This window comes from Ailuropoda melanoleuca, chromosome 16 (assembly GCF_002007445.2).
Source record: "Ailuropoda melanoleuca isolate Jingjing chromosome 16, ASM200744v2, whole genome shotgun sequence".
NCBI classification, from domain to species: Eukaryota; Metazoa; Chordata; class Mammalia; order Carnivora; family Ursidae; genus Ailuropoda; species Ailuropoda melanoleuca.
This window is the reverse complement of record NC_048233.1, coordinates 49,682,754-49,696,197: the sequence shown is the minus strand read 5'-3', so window position 1 is coordinate 49,696,197 and position 13,444 is coordinate 49,682,754. Positions and strand designations below refer to the sequence as shown.

The 13,444-nt window shown below is 34.7% G+C and overlaps 1 protein-coding gene across 16 annotated transcripts in view; it reads left to right on the top strand.

Annotated features, from left to right (window-relative positions):
- The window catches only part of SOX6 (SRY-box transcription factor 6), a 583,500-nt gene that overhangs the window by 107,541 nt on the left and 462,515 nt on the right, over positions 1 to 13,444 (top strand). The window lies entirely within an intron of this gene.

Below are 13,444 nucleotides of genomic sequence, written 5' to 3'. Positions count from 1 at the left end.
TTTAAAAAATTTCAAAATAAGTTGGTGTGTCATAATCTCAAATGTGAAACATGCCAATATCTGCAGGCTTAAAAATACACTGCCTGAGCTAGGCATTTCAGGGAAGGCAAAAATCTACTCTTAAAATCAGGGCTTTTGTCTGGCAGTGAAGTGTTTCATCTTTGCTAATTTCAAACAACATGTCTAAATTTGATCTTGGTTTACTTTTCAACTCTAAAAATTTGGTCGTGGTTAGAAAAGAAAAGGGAAGGAAAGCTATTGATTCTGTTTAAATGTTTTACCGGAACCTTATAATCATGATATTCACTGTTAAGTGGAATTTGATGTGCGATAGATCCATGTTGGATATCAATCAAAGAAACTGACTTACTAAGGACACAAAGTGATCTCTTTTAATGTTTCTTCACTCATAAAGCAGTCCTCTAATCAGAGGACAGCATTACAGTGAAGGTAGTGTGTTGATGCTTTATTTATGCTGGAAAAAAAAACCGAGAACAATGACACTTTGGAGACTTATTCTGAATCTCATACAGCAATATTCTCAGATGCCTTCAAGATAACTTACACATTATGGCAAAATAATTATTGTAACTCTTTTGGCAACTAGGCAAACTATCATTAAATTTTGCATTAGTATTCAGTTTAGGGTTTTCTCTAAACTAATATAGCGCCAACAGCTCTTTTTTAGATGCTATTATGGTTCTTTCACATTTTTATAGTACTGTAGTAAAGCTGAATTTACTGGCTACATTTGAAGGTGGAGTAGAGCAGCACAAGAGTCAACATTAAAGTGATTCAGTGCCCGTTGGAGAAAAATTCTTCTCAACTTGAGATTGGAAACAATGTGGGGCTTGAGGGCAGTTTGCTAAAAGCAGCTAATAAATTTGAATATTTCCCCAAGAAGCTGTTCTCTGAACTTGTTTTTAACCAAGAAGATAGGCTTAATCATCTTTCAGTATCCTTACATAACTTTCATTAGTATTTAAAGGAATTAAATGTATATAGAGAAGGAAAATAAAACTTAATTTGAAGTGGGTGGTGGTCTCAAATTAGGGACATGAGGGAATGTTAATAAATGCAGTAATTATGCACAGTTAACCATTATTTTATCATATAATGATCTATAATTATGTATGTAATATAGAACATATATATATGTAATATAATATACTTCAGTTAATAGCAAAGTCATTGATTTACTCAAGCATTTAGTAAGAAATCGTTTAGTAGCTATTCAGTTTATAAAGACTGAATAATTAACAAAATCTAGTTCTTTTTTTTTTTGCATACTTGTCTCTACACATCACTCTCAGCCTATAGTCTTATCTGAAGGACATATTTCAGGTCATCTTGGAGTATGGATATAAATGCTTATCATTTCACCAAATTTTTGCCAGCTCCAAACATGAAAATGTGAGTTAAATATTGCTAGTAAAGATAAAATATTTTCTGCATTCTCTCCCTTTCTCTTTCTCCCTTCCTCTATTTCCCTCCCTCCTTCCCCAACCTCTCTCTCTGATATATATATATATATCACCTACATATATCCTATTGGAGTTTTTCAAAGATGCAAGGCAATTATAGGGTAAAAAGATTAATTTCCAAAGCATCACTTTCCACAGATGACTGGCGAAAGAGACTGATCCTTAATGTTTAATCAGTCAAAAAAGTGTCCACATGATGTAATGCTTATTATTATTATTATTATTATTTGTTTAGCACTAAGGGCTTGGCACAGTGCTTACAAGAGAAGAAAAGATGGTGTCTTACCTAAGGGCTTAAAACATGATATGTTGCTAGAGAGTTTATGTGGGTGGAGTTTTCTTTGGATACAAAGTGTACTGGAGTTAGCTCTTTTTCTTTTCAGCTCATACAGTTTCATATAAACTTAAGTGAATGAATTCATTAATAAAAGCAGATTTTCTATTTTTATTTCACCTTTGGGCTCTTTTATACCTTTGGAACATACAAGCACAACAAAAAGTTATGTTTGACAGTTAATTATAATTTTTCCTTTTTGACCCAGGCATAGTAGATAATTAAGCAATAACATTAATGAAATCTAAGTCTGCGCCCCCATAGCTGCCTACATTAGGTGGAGTATAGTTCTTTTCTTTTTCCTTAAAGCTATGGCAGGCTGATAAGCCTATAGCTTGATTTTTGTTATTGCCACTAGTGTTCTGAGTTTCATTTAACAAAATGCAGAAGAAATACAAATATTATATACAGATATTATTCCTTCTATGACTATTATTTTCTTCCATGACTATGTACATATAGCATCACTAACTAGAATGGGTTTGTTTTTGAGGTGAGATTGGTCACACATAATTTGATATTTGATATAGCAGTAAGTACACAATGAATAGTTGACAGGTTTAAAGGATGGAAACATTCTGGCCTTTCTGGTAGTGGCCATTTGTAGAAGGAACTGTTGATTTTGTGACTAGTTACAAGGAGTTTTTCCCTGGACTCACAGTCACTGAACAGATAGGAATTGAAAGGCAATATCTGGGGGAAGGCTGACAAAGTAAGGCATGAAAAATGTAGGTGTAAGTAAGAGAGCTGAATATAAGAAAACTTTGAGTACCTGGAGCCTTTTGAGAAGCTATGGTTGAATAAATGAAAGAAATACCCATCCCTCCAGTTTCACTGTAGTAATTGAACAGAGGGGACAAAAGGGGGAGAAATTAATGAAACAAGATTATTGAAATAGATTTTTGTAAAATCAGAAAATGGACTTGAGGATTGTTATTTAAGATGTGGAAATACTTATTTGGATGACAGTAACTTAAAAAGAGTTCTTTTATTTCCCCCTCTAATTTGTTTAATTTTATTGATTTCAATTCAGTGAATTTTAAGAACAACTGTAGGAATTTTGGGAAATGGGTACCCCCTTTGTAGAAAAACCAATGATAATAATTTTGCTTTATTTGGGGAAAGATTGATATAGATATATATGAAAATATTCATATATGTATCACACCCTAAAATTTTATATGGGAGATGTGTAGAAATGTCTCATTGTAACTATTACTAAGAAACATCCGTGTGACTTCTAGAACGAAGAATCATGTGAATTAGGTTTCAAATATGTTATATGATGTTTTTAGTCTTGGAGGTTAGGAAGTTTTTTGGAATCACATTTCTGTAAAGTGACTTTTAATGGTATGAATATTTCTTTCCTCCCTCCCTCCTTCCCTCCCACCCTCCCTTCCTTCCTTCCCTCCCTCCTTTCTTCCTTCTTCTTTCCCTTCTTCCCTTTGTCTTTTCTTTCTTTCGAGTTTGTTTTCAATTAGCCTGTATGCTGCTTGCAAAGTTGTAAGGACTTGCACATGTGCATTAAATTGTAGGCAGGGTCACCTTTTTGATTAAGGACGGAAGAATCCCTATTAGGTTTCTTATATGAACTAAGGGTACTCTTGCTCATTTTGTACAAAGAGACTGAAACTGTTGGAATTAGTTTTACTATTATGACGTGATAAAGTTAAGATAATGGGAAAGAAGTGATAATCTTTATTGATCTAGCAGTTTACTAAACCTGAATTAGGATTTGTCAATTTTTAAGGCTTGTTGAATGTTTGCTCTCTAAGAACAAGATAGAGTATTAATCATGGTCAAAAAGCATCATTTTTAAGTCTTCAGAAAGACTTCTACGATGAAATATTCTATTCAGCCATATACATACAACCTTGGAAGCAATCCTTAGTTGTGTTTTTCTAGCAAGTCTTCCACATAGAATGAATTCGTCTCAGTTTTTGATGTTGGTTGTTTTTTGAGAATTAGTTTAACTGAGGGTTAAATATCCCATGCACCAAACGGGGTAAAATTTATAAATGATCTCAAGGATACTAAGCAGGAAATGAAACCCAGATATGCTTGAAACAAAGTTGTGGATTGGTTAAGGTTATGATCATATAGAAAACTGATTGAACAACAAGCTGTGCAGCAATCTGAAGGGTTTAAGAGGGAATGGGCTGCCGCTCTCCCACCACAGTGCCGGCCAGACCAGTGCTCTAACACTTCCAGGTGTCTGTGGCAGGAGAGGAGTGGGAGGGAACCAGGGCTCTATATTTGGCAGAGAGAAGTTAACAAAAAGCAGCTGTTGCTTGTGTTGAGCACCTGTAAGTTTTGGGCATGGTGCAAGGCACTTTTATGTTGCTATTTTTAATCCTTCCAATAATCTTAAAAGATAGTTTCCTCCCTCTTCCAAGTCCCCAGTTATTTTCTCTATATTCTGATTTCTTTTTTGCTTTCATAGCACTTAAAATGATTAATAAGTATCATACATTTGTTTGTTTATTTAGTGTCTATTTTCTTCACTGGATTAAAAGTTCTGTTGGGGCTGAGACCATGATTACTCTGTTCAAACCTGTATACCCAGTTTCTATCACAGTGCCTGACACAGTAATTTTCCAGTAGATATTTGTTGAATACATGAACAACTGAACAAAAATAAAGATAACGGAAGGAAGAAGGAAAGAATGCAAGGAAGAAAAAGGCAGAGGTGGGATTCAAACATAAGCCATTTGACTTCAGAACACATCTCTTTCCACTCCAGAACACCAGCAAGGATTCACTTTATTTAGAATATATATATATAGCCCAATGCAGGGCTTGAACTCATGACCCTGAGATTAAGACCTGAGCTGAGATCAAGAGTCAGACATTTAGCCGACTGAACCACCCAGGCGCCCACAGAATATTCTTGATTATGAACTTATCTGATAAAATTTCATAAGTTCATCTGTTGTAGAGTATCTCAGATCTGTTTACATTGTAGTATGAGAATTCTTACATTTTTCTCTGAGCCTAAGTGCCATGAAAAAGTCCTGTACTGTCTTTTTCTCATACTGTTGGAATATTGCAACCATTTAATGCTAATAGTTCTCTTCAGAAATACAAATTTCATGTTTTAGATTTTGGGGTTTCTGCTCCTCCTACACAAAGAGAGTGCATTTCTCTTCCCTTCTCTGGGATTGTCCCTTAATTTAGATCCTTGTGCTGCTAAATTGACTTTCAGTAATAGGAAGAGTGACTATTGTATGCCTTGCTGAGTTTTTTTCCTGGAGGAGAGGTGTGCCACTCTGTTTAGAGAGAGCCTGTGGGAGAAGCTGGGCTCACCCAAGGAGCTCTTATCCTGGCAGGTGCCACATGCTGGGGCTTGGTTTGGTTATTGAGCAGTGAGCTCCTTCTGTTTACCTCATTTTTGCTGCTTGAATTTTTCCTTGTTATTAATAAGTATCATTGTCAAGAAGTTTTTTGTTTTAATAATTGGTTTTTGAATAATGCTATTGACCATTTTCATTTCCTTCTATCTCTGCTTCCATCTTTTAAAATAGCCTTACTGTAACTTTCCATTTTATATCCCAGGAAGGGAGGTTAAGAGTAAATTCAAGGTTTGCCCAATGTCATAGTGACAACAAGTGTCATTGTATCTAGGCTTTCAGCAATGCTATGTATAGCCTTGAAAGCTACATTTTAAGGGTGTGGCAATGTGGCTAGGTCAAACAAGAAGTGTGTATCTCCCAGATATATGCATATTTAAATATTGATGTCAACTTAAATTGTCCTACATAAACTCCTAGGAGAGTATAAGAAGCAAGTACAAGATTTCTGTGATATGAAGCAATAATCATCTTTGCTAGACCAAACTGACAATCTTGGAAGCTCTGGTCATATGGGAATTTATCATTTGAAGCAGCCTGTCCTAGTTGGAAGTTAGTCTCTTAGTGAGGAGTGATCTGACCCCTTAGAGTCTTCACATTGGATGGTGTAATCAGTGGTCAATCTAACTTTCAACTTGCCCTTTTGAAAACATTTAAGATGTGATTGTTTTCCCAGTTATGGAAAATCCCTTTTTTTTTTTTCTGGTAGCAAATATTTACTTCCCAGGAGAGTGCTCAGTATCTATTGGAAATTAATTCAACTCCACAAAAATATACTGAGTACTGATTATATTCAAAACAGAACATTAAATGCTACATTGGAAATAAATACAGGTGCACAAAGCTCCCATCATCAAGAACCTTAGAATCTAGGCATAATTATTAAACCCTCTTATTCCTTTTTGTGTACCTAGTGTCTAACTCAGTGCATGGCTCAAAGGAGGGATTAATAAATGTTAATTAAGTTACATTGATTATTGCTGAGTAGAGATATAATTCTCTATGCAGAATATGTTAAGTGCCTTAATAAAGTAAAAAAATAGTACTCTGGGGGGGGGTGTTCAAAAGAATTAAAGATACATCCCTTTAACAAGAAAGGCTCTAGAAAGTAGACTCTTCGATGATCCTTTAAACTTGAGTAGAATTTTGTCAGTGGGATAAGGGCTGAAGAGAGGAGCATCCTGTTAGTGAGGAGATGTCACAAGGATGGGTATGGGATAGACAAACGCAAACAGGAAAGTATGAGATAGGAACAATGAGAAATCCAGTCTGACTGAGGTATAGGGTATGTATAAGCCAGAAAATTTAGTATTATCGTATTACTGTGGCCTATGAGGCTAGGTTAAGGCATTTGGTGGATTTTAGGGGGCCATCACAACCAAATAGTCTGGTGGTATGGCAAGAGCTTTGCTTTTGAAAAAGTAGTTCAAGCAGCAGTTTGTAGAGTTGATTAGAGGGAAGAAAGACTTGAACTAGAGAAACAGCTTGTGAGGGCTATTGCAGTAGTTCAGGCAGGAGGTAAAATGTGGGTATTTGGGGAACAGAAAGAAGAGACTTGCCAATGTAGGATCAATAGGGGTGGTCAGATTATATTTGGTGAGGAGTATGAGGGAAAGAAAGGAGTCAAAATGACTCCTATTGCTTTTCCTCTTCCTGTCGTTCATCACAGTACTGAAAACGGAGAGGGAAATGATCATGTTAATTATCTCTTGTCAATGCTCAAATCTCTTGCTGTCTCATTGGTTAGATCCCCAGTGAAAATTGGGAGTATTTTTTCTTTCCACGGAGAATAGGGAGGAAGGTGTGTTTTTAAAGGAATGAGAATATACTTAAAATTATTTTTAACCATAAGAGACTCTGGAGTCCAGGAAACAAACTGAGGGTTACAGAAGGAAGGGGGGGAGGATGGGGTCACTGGGTGATGGGTATTAAGGAGGGCATGTGTTGTGATGAGCACTGGGTGTTATACGCAACTAATGAATCATTGAACACTACATCAAAAACTAAGGATGTACTGTATGCTGGGTAACTGAACATAATAAAAAAAAACAGAAAAAAATATTTTGAGGACTTAAAGGCATAACATAAACACAAAAGACATTAACACCAAGGGTTAAAATGCACCAGGCAAGGCCTTGTTGATTTCAGAAGGGTAAAGTAAAAGTTGGATACTGGGAGTGAGAAAAGTAACTACGCTTGAGATTATGGCATTCCTATCAGCTGGCTTTCATATAGGGGTTAGTACATGGAATTAAACAAGTGCACAGAATTTGGTTATTTTTAAAATTCTCTCAGACAAAGTGATGAGTATGACTCTCTGGTTATATTGCTGTATTTTGTCCTTCACAGAAGGTGTAGTCGCAGCCCATATTATACTTAGGATATAGGCCCTCTCTACTTGTCTCTTTCAAGGGAAGAGGAAATAGTGCAGGAAAATAGTCTACTCATGAGCAAGAAAAGACTTATGGAAATAAAAATTAAGAAAAAATATACTTTTTCAAGAGAATGGGATAAAGTCAAGTTGATTTTGTAAATGATCCTTGTCATTCTCATTACTTTATCATTCAGACTAACACTAATATGCATTCATTCATTTATTCATTCACTCAATAAGAATATGAATTCAGGACTCTTTGGACATCAAGTGGAATTTAAAATGGAAAAGGAAGTTTTAGTCCCTAGGAATTTATAATCTATTTGTGGAAGGAAATGAAATATACATATATGAAAAAGAAGAGCAAAAAAGTGACTGATACAAACAAAATCTAACAGTTCCTTACTGGGAAATGCTTTGGCCATTATTCCTTCTTCCTGTCAGGAACCTTGCAATTGGTGGAAGGAAAATGGGCATTATTCTTTTTTTAGAGACCTACAGTTTCTGGTCATCTCTGTCTTCCATTCAACTGTATGCACCTTAGCCTTCTGACACACTGAGTACCTTGCCATTGCAGGGGGAGGGGCAGAAGGAGAGGAAGAAGCAGACTCCCAGCTGAGCAGGGAGCCTGATGCAGGGCTCCATCCCAGGACCTTGGTATCATGATGGGAGCCCAAGGCAGATGCTTAACCTAACTGATTGAGACACCCAGGTGCCCCCGCACCCATTTTACATTTCAAGTAGCAATGTATGAGAGTTACAGTTGCCACATCCTTAGTAACACTTTGTATGTTTAGTCTTCAATTTTAGCCATGCAAGTGGCTTACAAGTGGTTTTCATTTGTAGTTCCCTAATAACTGATGATGTTAAGCATCTTTTCATGTGCTTATTTGCCATCCATCTACCTTGTTTAAGTGCCTTAAATCTTTTGCTGGTTTTTTTTTTAATGGGGCTGTCTTCTTTTTTATTGAGTTATAATAGTTTTTATATATTCTAAGTTACAAGTTATTTATTGGATGTATGTTTTGCACATATTTTCTACTAGTCTGTGACTTGCTTTTTAACTTTAAGTGTCCTGAAGAGCAAAAGTTTTAAATCTCGATGAAGCCCAATTTAATATTTTATTTAAATATCATGCTTTTTGTGTCACATTTAAGAAAATTTTGCAAAACCCAAGGTCACTAAGATTTTCCCCTTTGTGTTATTTTAGAAGTTTTATAGTTTAAGCTTTTAATTGAGGTTTTGATTCGTTTTGAGTTAATTTTGATAATGGGGTGAGATACAGTTTGAGGTTTTTATTTTTGCTTATGGCTGTCCTTTCCCCATTAAATTGCCTTGGCACTTTTGTTGGAAATCAATTGATCATCTGCAAATAGGTTTATTTCTAGAGTCTCTATTTTCTTCCATTGATCTATTTTTCTATTTTTTTAATGCCACTATCTTGATTACTTGATTACTGTAGCCTCATGGAATGTGTTGGGAAGTGTTCTGTCTTCTCTGGAAGAGTTTGTGGATAATAGGTATTACTTCTTTTTGAATAGTTAAAAGATTCCAGTAATGAAGCCATCTGTGCTTGGAGTTTTCTTCTGGGAATATTTTTAACTGAAAATTCAATTTCTTTAACAGGTATAGGGTGATTTATGTTATCTATTTCATCTGAGTTATGGACTTCATTTAAGAGCATTTCATCTAAGTTGTTGAATCTATTGGCATAGAGTTGTTCATAATATTTACTACCCTGTTAAGATCTGTAGAATTTTTAGTGGTATCATCTCTCTTATTTCTAATATGAGAATGTATACACAACATATCAAAATTTAATATTGCTTTTCTGCTTTCTATTTTACTGATTTTTTTATCCTTATTATTTCCTTTTCTCTGTATACTTTGGATTTAATTTGCTCTTCTTTTTTCTGGTTTCTTAAGGTGAAAGCTGAGATCATTAATTTGAGACCTTCTTCAATATAGGTATCACTGCTATAAATTTACTTTTAAGTACTGCTTTAGCTGCATCCCATAAATTTTGATATGTGGTGTTTTCATTTTTATTCAGTCCAAAATACTTTCTAATTTCCTTTTTGATTTTTACCTTGATCTGTGGGTCATTTAGAAGTATTATTTTATTTCCTAATACTTAAGGATTTTCTGGATATCTTTCTGTTATTGAATTCCTAATTATTTTGTTGGGTGCCAAGTTCTATAAGTGTAAATTAGGTAAAGTTGGTTGATAGTGTCATTCAGGTCTTCTATACCCTTACTGATTTTTTGTCTACTTGTTCTATCATTACCTGAGAGAGATATTGAAAACTCTGATTATAATTCTCCTTGAAATTTTATTAGTTTTTCTTTCTTGTATTTATTATTTTTTTTAAAAAAGAAATATCTATTTGAGAGAGAGGGCATGAGTCGGGGAGGGGCAGGAAGAGATAATCCCAAGTAGATTCCTTGCTGAACAGCAGAGCCTGGCCCGTTGAGGGGCTCAATCATATGACCCTGAGATCAGGACCTGAACCAAAACAAAGAGTCAGATGATCAACCGACTGAGCCACCCAGGCACCCCTTCTTTCTCGTACTTAGAAGCTCTACTAGGTGGATGGATGTTTAGAGTCATTATATCCTCCTAATGAATTGACCCCTTTATCATTATACAAGGATCCCTTTATCACTAGTAATATTCTTTGCTCTGAAATCTACTTTCTTTGATAGCCACTGCAGCTTTCTCTTTATTAGTGGTACTATGGGTAATATATTTTCCATCTTTTCACTTTTAAAGTATTGTGTCTTCATTTTTAATGTGAATTTCTTGTAGACTGCATGCATTTGAGTCTTGCTTTTTATCCAGTATGACAATTCCTCCCTTTTAATTTGGCTATTTAGACCATTTATACTTAATGTGATTATTGATGCGGTTGAGTTTAAATACGCAATCTGCTCTTTGTTTTCTATTTGTACCATCTGTTCATTGTTCCCTTTTCCTGCTTGCTTTTAATTCATTGAGCATTTTTTATGATTTCATTTAAAATTCTTTATTGGCTTATTACTTCTAATTTTTGTTTTAATTATGTTTTAGTGGTTGCTTTAGAATTTATAACAACCCTATATGACTTATCACAGTCTTATTTCAAGTTAATTATCCCACTTCACATATGGCATAAGAATCTTACAATAATATACTTATATTTCTCCCTCCTTGTCTTTGTGCTATTGTCATACACATTACTTCTGCATATGTTGTAAACTTAAAAATAATTATTTTTGCTTTGAATAGTCAATAATATTTTAAAGAGATTTAAAAAATAAGAAAGTCTTTTATATTTACCACATATTTACCATTTTCAGTGCACTTTATTCCTTTGTGTAGATTCAGTTTCCATTTGGTAACATTACCTTCTGCCTGAAGAGCTTTTTTTTAAAAAAAGTTTTATTTATTTTTTTGAGAGGGAAAGAGAGAGAGAGTACAGGGGAGAGGTAGATGGAGAGGGAGAGTGAGAGAAGCAATCTCAAGCAGACTCTTTGGTGAGTGGAGACCCTGGCATGGGGCTCGATCTCACCACCCCAAGATCATGACCTGAGCCAAAATCAAGAGTTGGACGGTTAACCAACTGAACCACCTAGGCGCCCCTCTCCATTTGTATTTCTGAAAAATCTTTATTTTGCTATGTATAGAATTTTTAGATTCACTCTTTTGTTCAGTAATTTAAAAATGTTGATCCATTGTTTTTTTGGTTTGCATTGTTTTAAAAAAGAAGCCACATATAATTGTTATATACATTCCTCTGTATGCGATATGTCATTTTCCTTGGCTAATTTTAAGATTTTCTTTTTGTCACTGGTTGCAAGCAATTTGATTACTATATGTGTTAGTGTAGTTTTGTTAATATTCTTGAGATCAGGGTATTTTGAATTCTTGTATCTGTGGGTTTATAGTTTTTGTCACATCTGGAAAATTTTCAGCCATTATTTCTTCAGAATTTTTGTTTACTCCCATTCTTTGTGGAATCCAATTACACATATATTAAGCAGCTTGAATATGTTCTTCAGTTCATGGATTCTGTTCACATTTTTTCATCTTATTTTTTTCCACTCTATTTCATTTTGGGTTGTTTCTGTTGATAAGTCTTCAAGTTCATGTGTCTTTGTCATGCAGTGTCTAATCTGCTTTTAATTCCACCCAGTGTATTTTTCATCTCAGACACTGAATTTTTTATTTTTGGAAATTCAACTTGAGTCTTTGTAATATATTCAGTATCTCTGCTTAATAGGTTCAGCCTTTCCTTTAGTTGCATGAATAAATAGAATCAACTATAACTGTTTTAATATCCCTGTCTACTCATTTCCATCTTTGTTATTTCTGGGTTAGTTTTAATTGATTGATTTTTCTCCTCATTATGGGTTGTGTTTTCCTTCAGTGTATGGCTGGTAATTTTTTATTGGATGGCAACATTTACCTTGTTGAGTACTAAATGTTTCTGTATTCCTATAAATATTTTTGGACTTATTTCCTGGTATGCAGTTAAGATACTTGGAAACAGTTTGATCTTTTCAATGCTTACTTTTAAGTTCTGTCATTTGAAACTAGTACAGCCTTTAGGATTAATTATCTTCATTACTGAAGTAATACTGTTCTAAGTATTTTGACAAATGCTTCTTGTGTTATGAAGTTTTAAACTTTTGATGATGGAAAAATGAACTATTCCTGGTCTTATGTGAGTTCTGGGGATTGTTCTCTCTGCTCTTTTTACGTGTATCTTTCCCCAACCTTGGTTAGCTTCCTCACAAACATGAGCTGATCAGTAATCTGCTAAATTGTTGTGAGAATCTGCAAATTTCTGTTAGTCTATGTGTAGGTCTCTCTCCTGTTACTCTGCGCTATGAACTATAGCCACCTTGGCCTTCTAGACTCCCAGTCCCATCTTCTTAACTCACTGATACCATTAAGCTCTGCCTTTGTACGCTGTAGATGGTAATTAATTCCTTTCTCCGTGTGATAAGCTGGGGCAACCATAGGGATGACCTCATTTTTTCCCCTTAGGAATCACTGTTCATCATTGCTTGATGTCCTGTGTCTGAAAACCGTTGTTTTTATATTTTGTCTGTTTTTTTTCCCAGTCATTTAAGTCAGAAGGGTAAATCCAGTCCCTGTTAGTCCATCTTGGTCAGAAGCAGAATTCTCCATATATGTAAAAAATTTACGTAATATACACTGAGCATGAATTATACTAAGAGTGCTTCTCACATAGAAAATATTAAATCATAGATGGTTATTATTATTATTTCTCTGCCACATCCTGTTATTCAATGAAGCTTTACTATATATACCACCTTCAGTATGAAGCTTTTCTGGACTACTACCACCCAGATGATTTATTACTTTTTTTGTACCCACATCACTTTTTTTTTTACATGACACAAATCNTCTGCCACATCCTGTTATTCAATGAAGCTTTACTATATATACCACCTTCAGTATGAAGCTTTTCTGGACTACTACCACCCAGATGATTTATTACTTTTTTTGTACCCACATCACTTTTTTTTTTTACATGACACAAATCTATGTTATAAGTTTTGGTTCACTTATCTTCCTTTGTGGTAGATTGTAAGCTTTTAGACAAAAAATGTCTATCTTATTTATCTATCCTTAGTTTCTGGCATACAGTAAATGCTTAGGTATTTGTTGCATAATTGATAATCAGAAGTGTCTTACACCTTTTTTGAAATATCCAGGAGTAGAACTTTTGATTGGGAAGGACAGAGAGGTGGTTTAGGGGTATGAGAACATTTGAGCACAATTAAAGCAGAGGGTAAGATTTGGGGGATCCAGAGAGCAGCATGAGAGCAAAAGTGGTTTGTTGAAGTTGGCAAAATAATAATAATAATAATAATAATAATAATAATAATA